Source organism: Ahaetulla prasina, chromosome 2 (assembly GCF_028640845.1).
Source record: "Ahaetulla prasina isolate Xishuangbanna chromosome 2, ASM2864084v1, whole genome shotgun sequence".
Lineage (NCBI taxonomy): Eukaryota > Metazoa > Chordata > Lepidosauria > Squamata > Colubridae > Ahaetulla > Ahaetulla prasina.
The window spans coordinates 85,223,654-85,240,951 of record NC_080540.1 but is presented as its reverse complement, the minus strand read 5'-3'; the positions used below and the strand labels follow the sequence as shown (position 1 = coordinate 85,240,951).

The window sequence follows — 17,298 nt, the reverse complement described above, 5'->3', positions numbered from 1 at the left end:
TGAGTCAACCTTGAGCCACTCAGAATCGAACTCCTGGAATGTGCAGTGAGTTAGTCTGCAATACTGCATTCTAACCACTGCGCCACCATGGAACTTCTGCTAAGATCCAGAATTCATCATTCCATGGTCACATTAGCCATAAACTTAAGGGATGGTTGCAGATATAGATCTGTAATATGGAGTTAATTAAATAGATCTACCAAATCATGGCAAGATTTACTAAATCGGAGTAGATAGAGGTAGTTCTATAAAGCATGGAAATTAATTCTATGGAGAGAAAAAAAAATTCTGTTATCAGCATTGCTTCAGTATTTGAAGTACCATATATATCAGATACAGTATTTTGTGGCTACAGTGCATACTGATTAGAAAATTGCTGTTGTTATTAATTGCTGGTTCCAGAAAAAAAAATTGAGCAGTAATTTCATTCCTCACTATATCTACAGAACATGTTTGTCAAAAACTTACACAATTTAAGTATGTGCCAGCACTGCATTCTTAATCAATATTATAAATATTGGAAATTCTGCATTCATTGGCATTGCTGCTAATAATTATCTTACTATTACAACTGCAAATAGTGATTTTTATTCTAATCACTACTTTCCATGTAATTATGAGATTAATCAGTTTCATAACCTGCCAAACTGAAAACTCAATCCATATCCCCCACCCAGCGCAAGAACGAAAGAAAGAAAGAAAGAAAGAAAGAAAGAAAGAAAGAAAGAAAGAAGGAAGGAAGGAAGGAAGGAAGGAAGGAAGGAAGGAAGGAAGGAAGGAAGGAAGGAAAAAAAGAGACTACTGTTTTGATTAGTTCATCAACTAGGAGACCTAAAAAAAGAAGTTTGAGTACGGGAAGGTCTTATTTAGCATTCCAATTTATTTGCTTTATACTGCACTAGAATGCCCCATTTCACTTTTCTTTTTACCTATCTTAGGATTTAAGGGAGGGTAGTCAAAGAAAATTTAATTTTGCAAATTTAATTCAGTGTTTCTCAACTTTGGCATCAAAGTTCAACCATACAAGGTCTATGGGATTCTGGGAGTTGAAGTCCATGTATCTCAAAGTTGCCAAGGTTGAAAAACACTGTTCTAATTGAAAAGCGTACCTTCAGACAGCGGTTGGCGAGGGAAAGACTATGCAAGTTTTAAAGATGCTTTTGATTTGATCCTCAGGACTAGACTATGGAAATTCAAAGAAAATCAATGGATGGGGAAATAACTGAACATTGTGGATGCTCTCTAACTGATCAATTGAAGGGAGCACTAATTGGCATGTGGCAATCTCAACATGTTCCTTATGTTCCTTGCAGGCTGGCAACTATGAAAATAATTATATATCATTTTAAAAAAACTGCTATGGAGGAATGGGGAAGTGAAAACAGGGTTGTGCAAAATATCAGAAATATGTTCATCAAAATGTTTTCAGAATTATTCTTTTAAGATTTATTTTCGTAAAAATCTCTGTGCTTCATTTTAATCTGCTGATAATTCACTCTGACAGCAGCATAGTTCCCTTTTGTTAAATAAGCAGTATTTTCACACCTTGGTATCTAGAGACATTAGCAGGCTTCATTTCTAGAGAAATATGGTGGAGATAAATAGGTATCTAGGTTTAAATCCTCATTCAGCCATGAAATTATCTTAAACTACTGAAATATTCTTAAGATAACATGTAATGTGATCTCTACAGTGGTTAAAGCAAAATAAGATACGAACACGATAAAGCTGATTACTTTCCAGAGCCTATTTTTTTTAAGGTGCATATTATTTATTAGTTACACCCTATCTTTCCCAACAGAGCTGTACGGATTCTTCCATCTGGGATTGACCAGACCTATATCTTCTTGGGGCTTCGATTCTGTTGTATTACATACTTTTAACTGTAAGATACCATACCAATTTTGTGTTGGAAATCAAAGTTATATCAAAGATGCTGTGCATGTCATATCTGAGACAGAGAGAACATAATTCCACTTAACCTGGGTACCTAATACCTAGATTATTGTTGTTTAATGCTTTAATTTATCTTTCCAATTATGCAATATCAGTCTTTTAACTATAAGGACACAGAGAATCCATTTATATTATCTAATTGTCAAATTGCATGTAATTCAAGAAAATTCTGAAAATTTTAACATTTGTCACACAGTCACATTTATATACCTCCCCAGCTTTCTCCCCAGACTCAGTAAGTATAGGACATTGTAGAAACTTATGTTTTAGAGTACCACTGTCCATATTAAATCTCCAACAAAATGCTACCCTGGACAATTCTTTTCTATATAAACGTTATAGAGTCTGATAAATTCTAAATGTTAGTTTTGTTGCATAAGTCGTAGGTTAAGCTCTATTGATTCTATTACTACAGAAGTTACTCTCTTGGAATTATAGGAAGCTCTAATTCTTTATTGTATTCATCTCTTACTATCTGCATATCAATTTGATTTATTGATAGCAAATACTATCAATAACCAACTTTATTTTTAATAAAGTACAATAAACAAGCACGTGACATGTCTTATCTTATTATTCTAACTTTCACCATATTGGTTCTATAACATTTATTTCCATCATAGAAGATAAATAAAACTTTTCCAGTCGATGCACTGGCTTGCCGTGATATACTATCTTAATCCTCTGTCTTTGGAATCTTCTTCTCGTCAAAGGAAGAAAATTGCTTTGCAGATTTTTTTTTAAAAAAAGACTTTCAAACAAAATGAATATTCTAGTTTTAATTATTATTTTCATATATTTATTAAGTCTTGGTCTATGTTACCTTAAACAGCTGTGATGTTGCAGTATTTATTGAATAGATAGTTATTAATAAACAATTAAAATAGTGTTGCATTTTGGAACATATAGTTGGTATCTCTGGATAACTAAATAATTCAGAGGTTGTCTCTTCTAGCTGTAAATAGCTGGTCATCTTGAAAGTGATGAAAAAGTTGTATGAGATCAAAATAAGTAAGGCCAATGTGCTGCTTTTATCATTAGAACATTGTTCATTTTAGGTGCCATCTTGCTCCATGGATTTTACACAGAAGTGAAATGCTACTGATTCAGTTCGGTTCACCTGAACCAGTAGTAAAAAAGGCTACTGGTTTACCGAACCGTAAGTAAAAAATGTAAAAAAAAAAAAGTTCCAACAATCAGCTGAGCAACGTGTGATCATGGGAACTTTTTTTTTTTTTTTTTAGGCATTTTTTTACTATCGGTTCTCTGGAACCGGTGGTAAAAAATGCTTTAAATTTTTTTAAAAAGGCTCCAATAATCACAGCTGTGGTGTGCAATTGTCAGAGCCTTTTTTAAAACCTGTTAAAGCATTTTTTACTACCTATTTGGGCGAATAGGTAGTAAAAAATGCTTTTAAAAGATAAAAAAGGCTCCGACGATTGCCTCGGCTGTGATCATCGGAGCCTTTCTTTTATCTTTTAAAAGCATTTTTTACTACCTATTCGGGCGAATAGGTAGTAAAAAATGCATTTAAAAAAGTAAAAAAAAGGTTCTGACGATCACAGCTATGGCACGCGATTGTCGGAACCTTTTTTTTACTTTTTTAAAGCATTTTTTTACTACCTACGCCCAAGAAGGTAGTAAAAAAATGCTTTAAAAATGTTTTTAAAAAGGCTCCAAAGATCGCGCACCACAGCTGATCACACCTCCCGTGTGTGTGCTGTTCTACTTACCTTCCTTCCCATGCCTCCTTTTGGTGTGAACTGCACTTGCACACGTGCACATCTTGCATTTGGTGCGTGGTGCGCACTGTGCATGTGCGTGCGCAGCATGTGTTTGGCACACAGCACGCATGCGCAGCCACCAAACTGGTACTAAACCGGTTCAAATATCACCACTGATTTTACATTTTAAAAGAGAGGGTGGATGGAGGCATTCAAAAAATATATCCCAGAGAAATACAGAAGGGGAAGGACCCAGATTGTTGGGGGGCAATAAGTTGACTTTGTAAATATACAAATAGAATGAGACTATTGCCTTATACACTGTAAGCCGCCCTGAGTCTTCGGAGAAGGGCGGGATATAAATGTAAATTTAAAAAAAAAGGGCTAAAGTTGTCAGAAAAAAGGAAGAGAGAACAGCATAAGGAAATGAATGAGAAAGGAGAAATAGTCAGTACTGATTCCAGTAATAGTTTGTTTCCCAGTGAAGGAAAAAGGAAAAAGTGCCAACAAAAGTATGTGTGTAAGGCTGGAAAGGACTGATTCTGGATAGGGATTCAAGAAATTATTCTGGAGAAGTAGTGGCTAAGTTCAGCATTCCTAGACCTACTCTAGCTATTCTGTGCTCATCCAATTAATTTCATCATGTGCTACTAAAAACATTTGACAATTGCTATCGAAAGATATATGTCCTTTTCCTTGATCCTCTTTTCCATGAAGTTGATGCTCATATTTTATGACCTTTGAAGTTTTACTTCTGTTCACTTTTGCAAATATTCTATGAAATTAAATGCATAAAATTATGTTAATATGACATTCTGCCGGCACATACGCGGTGTTTACATAAAATTGCTTCTCCCAGAGGCATGATTTCCAAAAATATTCATTCAAAACCTTCATAAAATCTTTCATCAGCTATAAGGTGTGTCTCTGTAAATAACCTCTTTGTTGGCTACAGATTCTTTAAATATTGCAAAGAAAATAAATTTAAGATGAGGCTGTCTTATAATAAATTAGCTAGTAACCCAGCATTTCCCAGGTATTTATAGACATCGAAGCCTTTGTCTGATAGGGAGCCATTGAGAGGGACCTTTCTTCTCCCTACTCCCATGCCCATCATCCCTGCCTTCTTCTTTCCCCTTCCCATGCACTCCCCTTTCACACCCTGTCTACAATCCTGGCACTTTGCCCCAAATCCATCAGGTGCTTCCCCATTGCTCCACTGGAGGGAGAATGTCATGGCTGCCTTTCCAGAGGAAGCTGCGAAGGAACTGACATCACAAACAATTGCTGCTCTAGGATGCTGCACTCACTCTCCTTAATGGCCCAGGCTCTCCCTTCCTCCTCCCATGACATCACAAACAATGGCCGCTCTAGGACACTGCACTCACTCTCCTTAACAGACAAGCCATTCGACAGTTATGCTGGAACACACCCACCCACCCACCAGGGGTGTCTTACCCCCATAGTATTTGTTTCCAGATAGTAAGTCATCTGTGTACCAAGTTTGGTTGAAATTGCTTGAGATGTTCCAAAGTTATGCTGGAACGTACATACATACAGCCTTTCTAGATTTTCTCTATCTTCATATTAATTTTTATTAGTTTAGTGAAGCATGAAGACTGAAAAGTCTTTTCTCTTGATTTTCAGTTCCTACTATATTTAAGATTAGCGGTAGTTAGGAAACATTAGAATTTTATTCTGGGCATCCAGTATCTAGCATTTAATCTACTGTGGCAATATGAAATATTTAACATAAGAGAAGGTGATCCTTAGTTGTAATCTTTATTACTGGATAGATTCATAGTGATGGCAGCAATCCCTTTGATAGCAGCAAATAAAGTGTGATTTCCTCATCATCAAATTCAACTGGTTTCAAAAGGAATCACTGGGGCATCAGATGATATTGTGTAAAAGTGGTTTTTGCCAGCATTTATGAATCTAGTGACAACTGAGGATCAGGGAGCACTTTCAAATCTTGATAATTTATATATAGCAGCCTTTGGCTTTTTTTACTTTTAGGATAGGACCAGCCTGAACTTTTGCAGAAGCATCACTACAGTAGAAGATCAATAGGAAAAGGAAAGTAGAGCAGTATGCCATATATATAGAACAATTAATAGAAAATAGTTCAAATTAAAATTGTCTTCCCTGTTTTGATGGAAAGTGAAATATTGTATTTCTTTTGTCATACAATGCTATTACTGCTCTGTGTCTGTAATGAGTGGATTTTCTTGGTTTTTTTTCCCCATGCAGGGTTACAGTTTATTTGCTGAAAAAGCAGGGAGGTAGTGAACATTTCTATTTCAGTTAAATAGACATTGAGTTGTTTCAAAAGAGTGCTTTTGTCTGTCATTCATGACTGGCACATTTGTGTTTGAAGTTCTTTATCTGTGGCCTTTAAAGGAATCATATGCTGATGCAAACATCTGCCATATTTTTGAACATATGGCATATAGTTGGAAAGAGCAATTGATTGGCATTTTGTAATAAGTACATTTCTTTACAAATCTATCAGCCGAACAAAGAAAAAAACCCTGTAGTCCAACAAATACTACTCTTAGACTCTTATATCTCGTATCAGATGCCAGTTCCTTTCTTACTGAAACCTTGTCTACAGTATGTTTAGTGAGCAGATAATACATAGAAACATCTATTGATTTGTATCAAAATTCTTCTTATCCAGGAAAATCTTTCATAGAGCCACCTATTGAGAAACAGTTGGCTGACCAGTTAGTTCCCATAGCAACTACATACCTGATAAAAATAGGTACCACCCCAGTCTTTTCCAGCAAATCTGCTCATTGATAAAGCAGTTTTGTCCTGCCCTCCCTTCCCTTCACCTGCACATGCTAGCTAGGACTTAAGTATCTGTAAAAGGACTGTAAAAACCAGACAACCACTAATTGGCAGTGGATACTTGGAATGGCCTGTGTCCTTTTGCAGTTATCTACTGCCTATATGGATTTTATAGCCCAGATATGATAGCTCGATACATACAATACAAGCACTGTTTGATAATAAAAAAAAAAACTCAGCCCTATTGAAAGTTGGGGGTAGGTATCTAGGTAGTCAACTGAATGCCAGGATAAGTACCTGACATATTCACATAAAGGACTTTTGTAATAGGTTATGTTCCAGATACCTTCAAAGAGTCATCAACAGTTAAAATATATAATGATGGGCTGAATGGCCCCATAAACAGAGAAGCCTTCAAATGTGTTCCAGATCTCTGCTTGGGCCCTTGGAGAGCCATTTAAAGGAGACATAAAAAAGCAATTTGGAGGCTGCAAGAAGGAATACAAATCTATAGCTAGGTCATATCTTTTATTAGGACTAAGCAAAACATGATAACAAAAAAGAGCTACCTGGGCTTTTTCTTCAGACAATATACTTTTTTTTCCCAAAAAAAAAAAATGGGTGGAGAAGAAGCAAGTAAATACATTTTAAATGTATTTTTACATAATTAAAATGAGGCCAGAATTTTTACTCATGAACTCAATGTAATCTTGTTGGCATTCAGATAAATGTAACATGTGGGGGCAGAGAGACAGGGCAAAGCATCTATGTGTGCTGCAGAAGGCCCAACATTTGGATGGGATCAACTTATGTTGAGTGTTCCCGAATGTAATGAAAACTTAACTCTGATATCATTTAATAATAACCAAGCATTCAGTGCACTATAGCCTGCACTTACAATAATTTAAGCTAGCTGTGGGAGTATTGCCAACATGTTGATTTAGCTCATTTTCTATACAATGACTAAGTCAAATAAAAAGCATGCTTAACTTCAGAGGTCAAGCATTTTCAACATGAAAAACCAGCTCTTGCATTCAACTAACAAACAGGAAGCAGCAGGTGAAGCTAAGCAAGATCACATCAAATACCTGTACAATTAGCACAGGGGCCCCCCAAGGTTGCGTGCTCTCCCCACTTCTCTTCTCTCTGTATACCAATGACTGCATCTCCAATGATCCATCTGTTAAGCTACTGAAGTTCGCAGATGACACAACAGTGATTGGTCTCATTCAAGACAATGACGAATCCGCATACAGATGAGAGGTCGAACGACTAGCCTTATGGTGCAACCAAAACAATCTGGAACTGAACATACTCAAAACCGTAGAAATGGTGGTAGACTTTAGGAGAAACCCTTCCATACTTCCACCTATCACAATACTAGACAACACAGTATCAACAGTAGAAACCTTCAAATTTCTAGGTTCTATCATATCGCAAGATCTAAAATAGACAGCTAACATCAAAAACATCATTAAAAAAGGACAGCAAAGAATGTTCTTTCTGCGCCAACTCAGTAAGTTCAAACTGCCCAAGGAGCTGCTGATTCAGTTCTACAGAGGAATTATTGAGTCTGTCATTTGCACCTCTATAACTGTCTGGTTCGGTTCTGCAACCCAACAAGAAAAACACAGACTTCAGAGGATAATTAGAACTGCAGAAAAAATAATTGCTACCAACCTGCCTTCCATTGAGGACCTGTATACTGCACGAATCAAGAAGAGGGCCGTGAAAATATTTACAGACCCCTCGCATCCTGGACATAAACTGTTTCAACTCCTACCCTCAAAACGACGCTATAGAGACTGCACACCGGAACAACTAGACACAAGAACAGTTTTTTCACTCTGCTAAACAAATAATTCCATCAACACTGTCAAACTATTTACTGAATCTGCACTACTATTAATCTTCTCATAGTTCCCATCACCAATCTCTTTCCATTTATGACTGTATGACTATAACTTGTTGCTGGCAATCCTTATGATTTATATTGATATATTGACCATCAATTGTGTTGTAAATGTTGTACCTTGATGAATGTATCTTTTCTTTTATGTACACTGAGAGCATATGCACCAAGACAAATTCCTTGTGTGTCCAATCACACTTGGCCAATAAAAATTCTATTCTATTCTATTCTATTCTATATTACCAAGGCTACAGAAATTGTCCCACTTTAGAATTGCCTGTCTTTCTTCTAATTCTAATTCCAGGACATAAATTGTTTCAACTCCTACCCTCAAAACGACGCTATAGAGCACTGCACACCAGAACAACTAGACACAAGAACAATTTTTTCCCGAAGGCCATCACTCTGCTAAACAAATAATTCCCTCAACACTGTCAGACTATTTACTGAATCTGCACTACTATTAATCGTCTCATAGTTCCCATCACCAATCTCTTTCCACTTATGACTGTATGACTGTAACTTTGTTGCTGGCAATCCTTATGATTTATATTGATATATTGACCATCAATTGTGTTGTAAATGTTGTACCTTGATGAACGTATCTTTTTCTTTTATGTACACTGAGAGCATATGCACCAAGACAAATTCCTTGTGTGTCCAATCACACTTGGCCAATAAAATTCTATTCTATTCTATTCTATTCTATTCTATTCTATTCTATTCTATTCTATTCTAATACTGTATATCTTTCTTCTGGCATTTGGTCTCCACCAAGAAGCATGTTTTTTATTTATACTGATACCCTTGTATCAGTTTTTTTTTTAAAAAAACTGAATATATTTTATAAATTATCATTACTCTTTTAAAAGCCACTTTGAGTAAATAATGCAAGTATGGCATGTGATTTCTTAAATGTAACTATTACTGTACAATTTATTTGCTTGCTTGTTTGTTTATGACTTTGAGTCAATGTTTACTCCTGGGATCTGCCTGGACAAGAAAACCCTGTAGTCTTCTTGCCAAAGCTTTTCAGAAATGGCTTGCCATTGATTGTTTCTTGAGGCTGAAAGAGTGGCCCAAACTCACCCAGCTGACTTTCATGCCTAAGGTAGAATTGGAATTCACGGTTACCTGGTTTCTAGCTTTGTACTTTAACCTCTACACCAAATTGGCTCTCAGGAGGTCAATCAATCAGAATAGAGGCTGGACGCGACCTTGGAGGTCTTCTAATCCAACCCCCTGCTCAAGCAGGAGACCCTACGCTATTTCAAACAGTCTTTTCCTAAAAACCTCCAGTGATAAAGGACCCACAACTTTTGAAGGCAAGCTGTTCCACTGTTAAGCAGTTTCTCCTTAATTCCAGGTTGCTTCTCTCCTTGACTAGTTTCCATACATTGCTTCTTGTCTTGCCTTCTGGTGCTTTGGAAAATAAGTTATCCCCCTCTTCTTTGTGCCAGCCCCTCAAAATATTGGAATACGGCTTTCATGTTACCCCTAGTCCTTTTTTTCTCTAGACTGTCCATACCCTATTCCTGCAACAACAAAAAGGGAATTTTGAATACTATTACCAGATAACAAATTGTACTAAAATATCTTTTTTGCCTACTTTTTGGCTTTAGTCCAGGAAAAACCAGGTTGTGAATTACTTTTCAAACAATTTAATGATTTAATTCTCTAACCCAGTGTTATTTTAACATTGCCAGCTTGAAGACATGTGGACTCCAAGTCCCAGAATTTCCCAGCTAGCTACTTGGAAGAACGAAACCAAAATCTGTCTTTTCACTATTGTGTAACTGGCGTAAATCATACACAATTTGGTACTGTTGTTTTCCACTATATGAAACACTTACAATGGATCTTGGGATCATGCTTTTCTCTCTTTCCCTTTTTCACATTTCATATTTGTATAGTTCTTGTAGTAACTGGTTTTGAGTTAAAAAACTGATTCCTCAGAGAATCTTCTAGTAGGATTCTTTTAGCTTCTCTCTAAATCTCTGTAAACAAGCCTGCTCCCTACTGTCCAACTAGCTAGGGGAGAATTAATGGATTACTTCAGCCACATTCTCCCATGAAGAAAAATGTATCTGTACTCATGAGTAGACAAGAACAGCTATATTTTACTGTACAGCTTGCATTAAGAAACAAATAATCACCATGCATACATGCACCCATGCATATTGCATAGAATAGATTAGAATAGAATAGAATTGAATTGAATTGAATTTTTTATTGGCCAAGTGTGATTGGACACATAAGGAATGTGTCTTGGTGCATATGCTCTCAGTGTACATAAAAGAAAAGATACATTCATCAAGATTCGTAAAGTACAACATTTAATGATAGTCATAGGATACAAATAAGCAATCAGAAAACAATCAATAGCAATATAAATCATAAGGATACAAGCAACAAAGTTACAGTCATACCATCATAAGTGGAAGGAGATGGGCGATGGGAATAACAAGAAGATTAATAGTAGTGCAGATTTAGTAAATAGTTTGACAGTATTGAGGGAATTATTTGTTAAGCAGAGTGATGGCATTCAGAAAAAAACTGTTCTGGTGTCTAGTTGTTCTGATGTGCAGTTCTCTATAGTGTCATTTTAAGGATAGGAGTTGAAACAGTTTATGTCCGGATGTGAGGGGTCTGTAAATATTTTCACAGCCCTCTTATTGACTCGTGCAGTATACAGGTCCTCAATGGAAGGCAGGTTGGTAGCCATTGTTTTTTCTGCAGTTCTAATTATCCTCTGAAGTCTGTGTCTGTCTTGTTGGGTTGCAGAACCAAATAGACACACAAGAAGAACTTTAAACAACAGTAGCTATTGAATTCAATGAAAATTAATCACTCAGTAAATCCTCTGAAAGATTTCTCCCTCCTTCCCTTTTCTTCCTTCATTTCCCTTGGTAAAGAAGATTGCAGCCATGCTTCCCTCCATAAGTTTCATGCAGCAGTGTATCTTACTCTATCTTTAAGTTGTTTATTCTTCAACTTCTTCTATCCTGGCCTGCCTGAATATAGTCAGCTTCTCTTCCTCTTGGTAATGATCATCTCAAGGGGTGTCGCACATTCTGAAACTTTTCAGACTCTATCCACATTGCCAACCAATCCAATTTTTTTGAACTTCCTAAACTATTTATTCCTGCTTTTTTATTCTTTCTTTTTTATTTATTTATTTATTTATTTATTTATTTATTTATGCTTTTTTATTCCTTTTTCCTTTTTCCTTTTTTACTTCTCTGTTCAGGCAAACTTCCACTTCTCTCTTTTCTCTTCTGCCTATTTGTCTGGGTGTAACTATCCATGTGAAGTGACTTGCACCCAGATCCCATTAGGTATATTTTTCCCCAAATTCTGAGTTTTATTTCTTCCCTCTCTATTCTTTCGTACAACCTTCCCCTCTTTCCTGGAGATCTTTGTGGACTCTATTGTATTTACCAATGGTCCCCAAACTCTTCCCATAATGGATTAACGTTTCGTCGTCTTCCTTTGTTTCTGACTCCTTTATCAATTGTAGATAAATACAGTCACACTATTAGTACTTATTTCTTTCTCCAAGTAAATCTCCTGACACTTTGCATCAGACTTACTTATTTCCCAGTGCTACTGTAACTTTCTGGATTACTTTTGTAGAAAAGTTTATGTGTGTGTGTGATTTTCAGATTCCAGACAGCCAAAGGAAAAAGCTGTGTGTTGAAAAGATACCAACGATATGAATAATTCAATCTTTGTTTCCACAAAACACTGTTCCCCAATTCTGTGTGTCATAGGAAACTGTGTGAGGCAATTTTAATGGAAGCACATATCTGTCACCCCATTCTTTAAAAATTAAGCAAGTATATAAATCTTGTTCTTATAGCAAGTTACATCTTGAATGAACTTCTCTTTAAATAGCTATATGTCTAAATGAGAAGCCATCGATAAATGCAGGAATACAGATTTAGCTGGAGAAAATAATCCCAAAAAGAAGGCCATGGAAAACCACTTCCAAGAAAATAATCAGGAGATATTCATGTTCTTACCTGAAGACATGCTCATTAATTCTCCTTCCCTCTTTCTTTCTCTCCCCCCCGCCCCCGCCATAATAGCATTCCTTTTGTACATATGAATGTAATACATGCTCATTTTATATTTTCAACCAAGGGTACTAGGAATGCTGTACTTAGCTTAGTCAGTGAATATCCAAAAATATAGATTATTCTTTCCCCTCTGGCATTTTATAGAACTAGATGTAGGAATATAAAAGCTTGGAGGAAATACATCTGTGTAACTTACTGATCTGCATCTTTTCCACAGCCTGCACTATATAGCAAGTCACTAAGGAAAGTGACTCTCCTGTCTAACTGTTCCTTGCAATGATACTTTCTGCCACAAACACAGTACACAGTGCAAATGTCTGGCTCCAAAACTTAGCATCTCGCTAATATGTTGAAATGATCACTAATAATAAAATGTAAAACAAATCTACGTAAGATTTAAAGTGCATAGTTCAATTATTTGTCATGCTCCCCTCCTCACAAATATCTCAGTTTCTTGTATTTATCAAAAGGATACACATTGGCAACCTTCCCTTAAGCTTTCAGAGCAGAGAGAACTTTTGATGTTATTTATGTCATGCTCCACGTAAGTAGACTTTACAATGGCTTCCATCACCATCCCTCTGGGAATTTTATAGTCATTGCTCAGTAGGCAGGACAGAGATCCCTGGCCTTATCTAAATCTTTTGGCCTTTAAAATGCATAGATGGATTTATTTGGTTAATAGTGTGCGAATCATAAGTTTATATTTGTTATGTGGGTGTATTATTTGTAAAATTAATGTTCACTATAGAAAGAACTCCATAAATAGCAGCCACCTGAACTGAGATGTAAAGTTGGCTGACAGGTATGTTCAAATGCTTTTAAATGTTATTAAAAAAAATCTTATGTTCATGTTAGGTGAACCAAAATTATTTGCTACATATATAAGTTTGCATGAGGATTCATTTAGAAGAACTGGTCTCCTTCATAAAGTAAACAAGGCAGTTCCATTAGATTTAATATTTTTGAAAAAATTCTAAAATTTTGGACAGCATGAAAAGACGTAGAAACATACCCCATCCTACTACTCCCGATCAAATTAAGCAATGCCATGCAGAGTATAGAAAATGTGTAAGAAATAGTACCATTCACTATTTCCTTTGAATGTGTATTTATTCCATACATGTGGAATAAATATGAAATAAGTACCACTTTCATCCAGCCATCTAAAGACTAACTAATATGGAGATTCCACTGAATGACAACACACTGGAAAAAAATAGTATTTTTTTTTAAAAAATCAATAATTATCTGCTTGGGATTTTTCAAATAAGCTTCCCCCCCACCTTTCTGGTAGAATTTAGGAGAGGAACGAAATGGAAAAGAGAGGAGAGGAGAGGAGTGGAGAGGAGAGGGATCTGTATGTTATCAGTATGAGTATCTGAAGTAACAGAAACATAAAGTATTTTTAAAAAACAAACCTAGATCTATGGTATCATACGGAACTGAAAAAGATCAAGGAGAGCCATTTGACAAAAGATAAAGCATATGTCTCTCCCATAATTTAAGCTAAACCCAAACTTTCCTATAGGCAATCTAAAAAAAGCTGTTTTGGGAATTATTGTGAGAGACTGTCACAGTAGAGAAGAATCCAAGTGCTCAGGCATAATTGTAGTATTTTTAGTATATTCAGCTTACAGTGCTACATGTCAAGATTAGGATACACAGCAATGTGCTGAGCAGAGCCTAGAGCTTCTAAAAATAAACCTCGCTTTACGCAATTGAAATTAAAACACAAGAAAAAGCTAGGTAAAGGGAGGTGGTGGACAGCATAAGAATCTGAATCTCTCTCTGCAGGTTTGGTCAGGGAAAGAAGTTAACACTAAGAAAAGTTTCTCTTGGTTTTGCAATAAAGGAAAAGCGTAGAGCAGTCTTGAAATAAAAATAGCATATACAGTTGTTGCAGAAATGATTGGCTTTAGCCTTCCAAATGCGAAACATGCCAGTCCCCTGTGTTTGGCGCAGCGGCACGATAGTATGTGGGGAGGCTTTCATGCAAAACACATGTGTTTTCAATTGCTATCTGGAGCCAGACCAGTAGCTGTAACTTGGCCTGACAAAGCCTCATTGAAGTAAAAGACAGAGTGTGGTTTCAAAGCAGTTAGAGAAAGAAGGGGAATGCTGTTCAGGAAATTCTTCGGGCTGGGCAGGGACTTGGCGACGGTTCTGCTGCTGGAAAATATGACAGGGGCAGCTTCTGAACCCAGGGTAGGCCTTGCGCTCCTCTGAAAGCAACACGGCACCTTCCTTCTGGCCCCCTTTTTGGCATATCCCGGATTTTGTTGTGTTCTTTGGGCTCCTGCCCCCCAGAAGAGGTAAGAGGCTTTTTATTCTTTCTTAATACAGCTTTCTTGGGCATTGCTGCTCTTTTGTTTTACAAATAGAGGGACCCGTCGGGGTACTCACTTAACAGAGAAAGAAGTTGGAGATCTGCCACTTAATTTACAGAGGGATCGGCTGATTATCTTTCCAACTTCTACTGAAGTTCTTGCAGAGAGGGCCGGAGCGGAGGCTTTCTCTTTAAGTGGGCATGCATATTTGTCGAACCTCCCACCCAACAGTACAGAATCCTGTTTTTAAAGTTTACACAGTGGTGTGTATGGATGAGCTAGAGAAAGTTGGACAGTTCTGCCTATTAGAATATGTGATCAGCTAGTTAGTATGTTTCACAAATTGCTATCAATGCAGCTTCAATATGCAGATATAGCTATAGCTTTACAAAGAGACTGTGAGGCAAAAGCTGAGTAGTTTGGAGCATTTTTTTTTTAAAGTAAACAGTACATATGTAAAACACAAGGCAATAAGGCTACAATTCTATTTATTTTTCTGTGTTTACCCAGAATTGGGGCAAAATAATACAATCATTTATAATAAAATTGCAGTAGCCTATAAATCAAGAAAGTTTTGGAGAAAACTTTATTTTTCTCCAAGCTACTCCATTCAACACCACCTGCTACTTTTCATTTCATGAAATGTTTTGCCAAATAAATATTTCCTGAACAAATTATTTTAAAAGTCGGGCTTCTCTCCTGCAAATGACAAGTGAATGTGTGTCTTGTTACTCCATGCCCTATTTTGGCGCATTAAGGCTTATTGCCTTTCCTCACCAGTGACCATTAAATCTTAGCTGGCCTGTTTGCTGTTTCTTTAAAAGTGGTTGCACAGCATGAGAAGTACTTTGAAACAACCCTTCCATTTCTTTTTTGTTTGTCTAGACTCAGACTGCAATAGCAGAAAAGGTTTTTTTTCTCAGATCTGTTCAACATGTATTTTTTCTTCTGCTCTGAGCGTATCCCTTGCTCTACTTTGTCTTAAGAGGCAAAGCTGTATTAAAATAAAAAGCTGAATTAATAATATATGGGCAGCAGAAGCCATATTTATGCATTAATTGGCAACAGTTAAACTGGGCTATAGAACTGTGTAAAGTGTGCTGATATTAATACTTTAGGATATATGAGCAGAATGAAAATCCAGAATAGAGAGGTATAGGAAAAGGAGTTTTTACAGTCAACTTTTAAATAAAATAGCAAGAAGTCATTACTAGGTGAAGTAAAGAAACAAGTGATCACTCCATAAAATAGATTAAATCCTATTAAGAAATTATTATTAACAAAATGGGTTAAAGAGAAATAATGACTGTAGATATAAATAAAGGCAGAAAATGGGTATATTTAATGGGTTAATTTGAAATGAGAGACATGGGGTCTGGATAATGAGACTATAAAATATAATACAGACTATAAAATAAATTAAGCAAAATACATCAATCAAATCAAATGGAGGAAAAAGAATACTCTACAGATTATCTAGAACTGATTTTTTTTCATGGTACCATGTTTGTTTAAATTGCTTTGATGGCTGGGCTGGAAATTAAACAGGCCCAAGTAATAATCCATAAGAAAAGAAAGCAAGATAATTTCAGGACAAATATCTACCTATTAATAAAAAATAATCAAACTCTAGTATTATTATTGGTTGCATTACCCAAATATTTATGTCTTCCTAGAACAGTTTGTTAGTCCTAAACTTACTTCTATGTAAAAGACAGCTACTATACCAGATTAGATTTGCCTTGACTCTGCTGGCCTTTTGCAGTCCATTAAAAATCTGACTTTGCTATCAGGACTGCAGCCCTGGTTGTATTTTGAGTCAGTTTCTTGGTCATAGTTATATATTGAAGATGTGATTTCATAAGCATTCAGCTACTGTTTAGTATTATTTATGTTATTTCGCTCCCATAGAGAGGGCCTCCTCAGGGTGCCGTCAGCCAAACAGTGCAGGCTGACGACCCCCAGGGGGAGAGCCTTCTCTGTGGGGGCACCTACCCTCTGGAATGAGCTTCCCCCAGGACTTCGACAACTTTCAGACCTCCGGACCTTTCGCCGCGAGCTTAAAACATATCTATTCTTTCAAGCAGGACTGGCTTAATAGGGTTTTTTAAATATGGATTTTATTGGAGTTTATTTTATATTTTGTATTGTATTTTAAATTTAGGCTATTGGAATAAGTTTTTTAAATAGTGTTTTTATTGAAATGTATCGTATTATTTTATTTGCCTGTTCACCGCCCTGAGTCCTTCGGGAGAAGGGCGGTATAAAAATTAAATTATTATTATTATTATTATTATTATTATTATTATTATTATTATTATTATTATTATTATTATTATTTATTTTTATACCATTTTATTTATAGGTAGCCCTTGACTCACAATCACAATTAGCTCCAAATCTATGTTGCTAAGCGAGACAGTTGTTAAGTGAGTTTTACTACTAATCTTGCCATAGTTGTTAAGTGAAACATTGCAGCTGTTAAATTTGAAGCACAC

The 17,298-nt window shown here is 36.2% G+C and overlaps 1 protein-coding gene across 3 annotated transcripts in view; it reads left to right on the top strand.

The window, feature by feature from the left end:
• Positions 1 to 17,298, top strand: part of SGCD (sarcoglycan delta) — a 520,002-nt gene that overhangs the window by 270,842 nt on the left and 231,862 nt on the right. The window contains exon 1 of one of the 3 annotated variants that reach the window (XM_058165782.1): positions 14,465 to 14,785. The exons of 1 other annotated variant lie outside the window; for it this stretch is intronic. The gene's annotated coding sequence lies outside the window, so the exon portion shown is untranslated. Of the gene's footprint in view, positions 1 to 14,464; positions 14,786 to 17,298 lie in introns of those variants that run through there. One more of the 3 variants, XM_058165780.1, reaches the window with a different exon arrangement.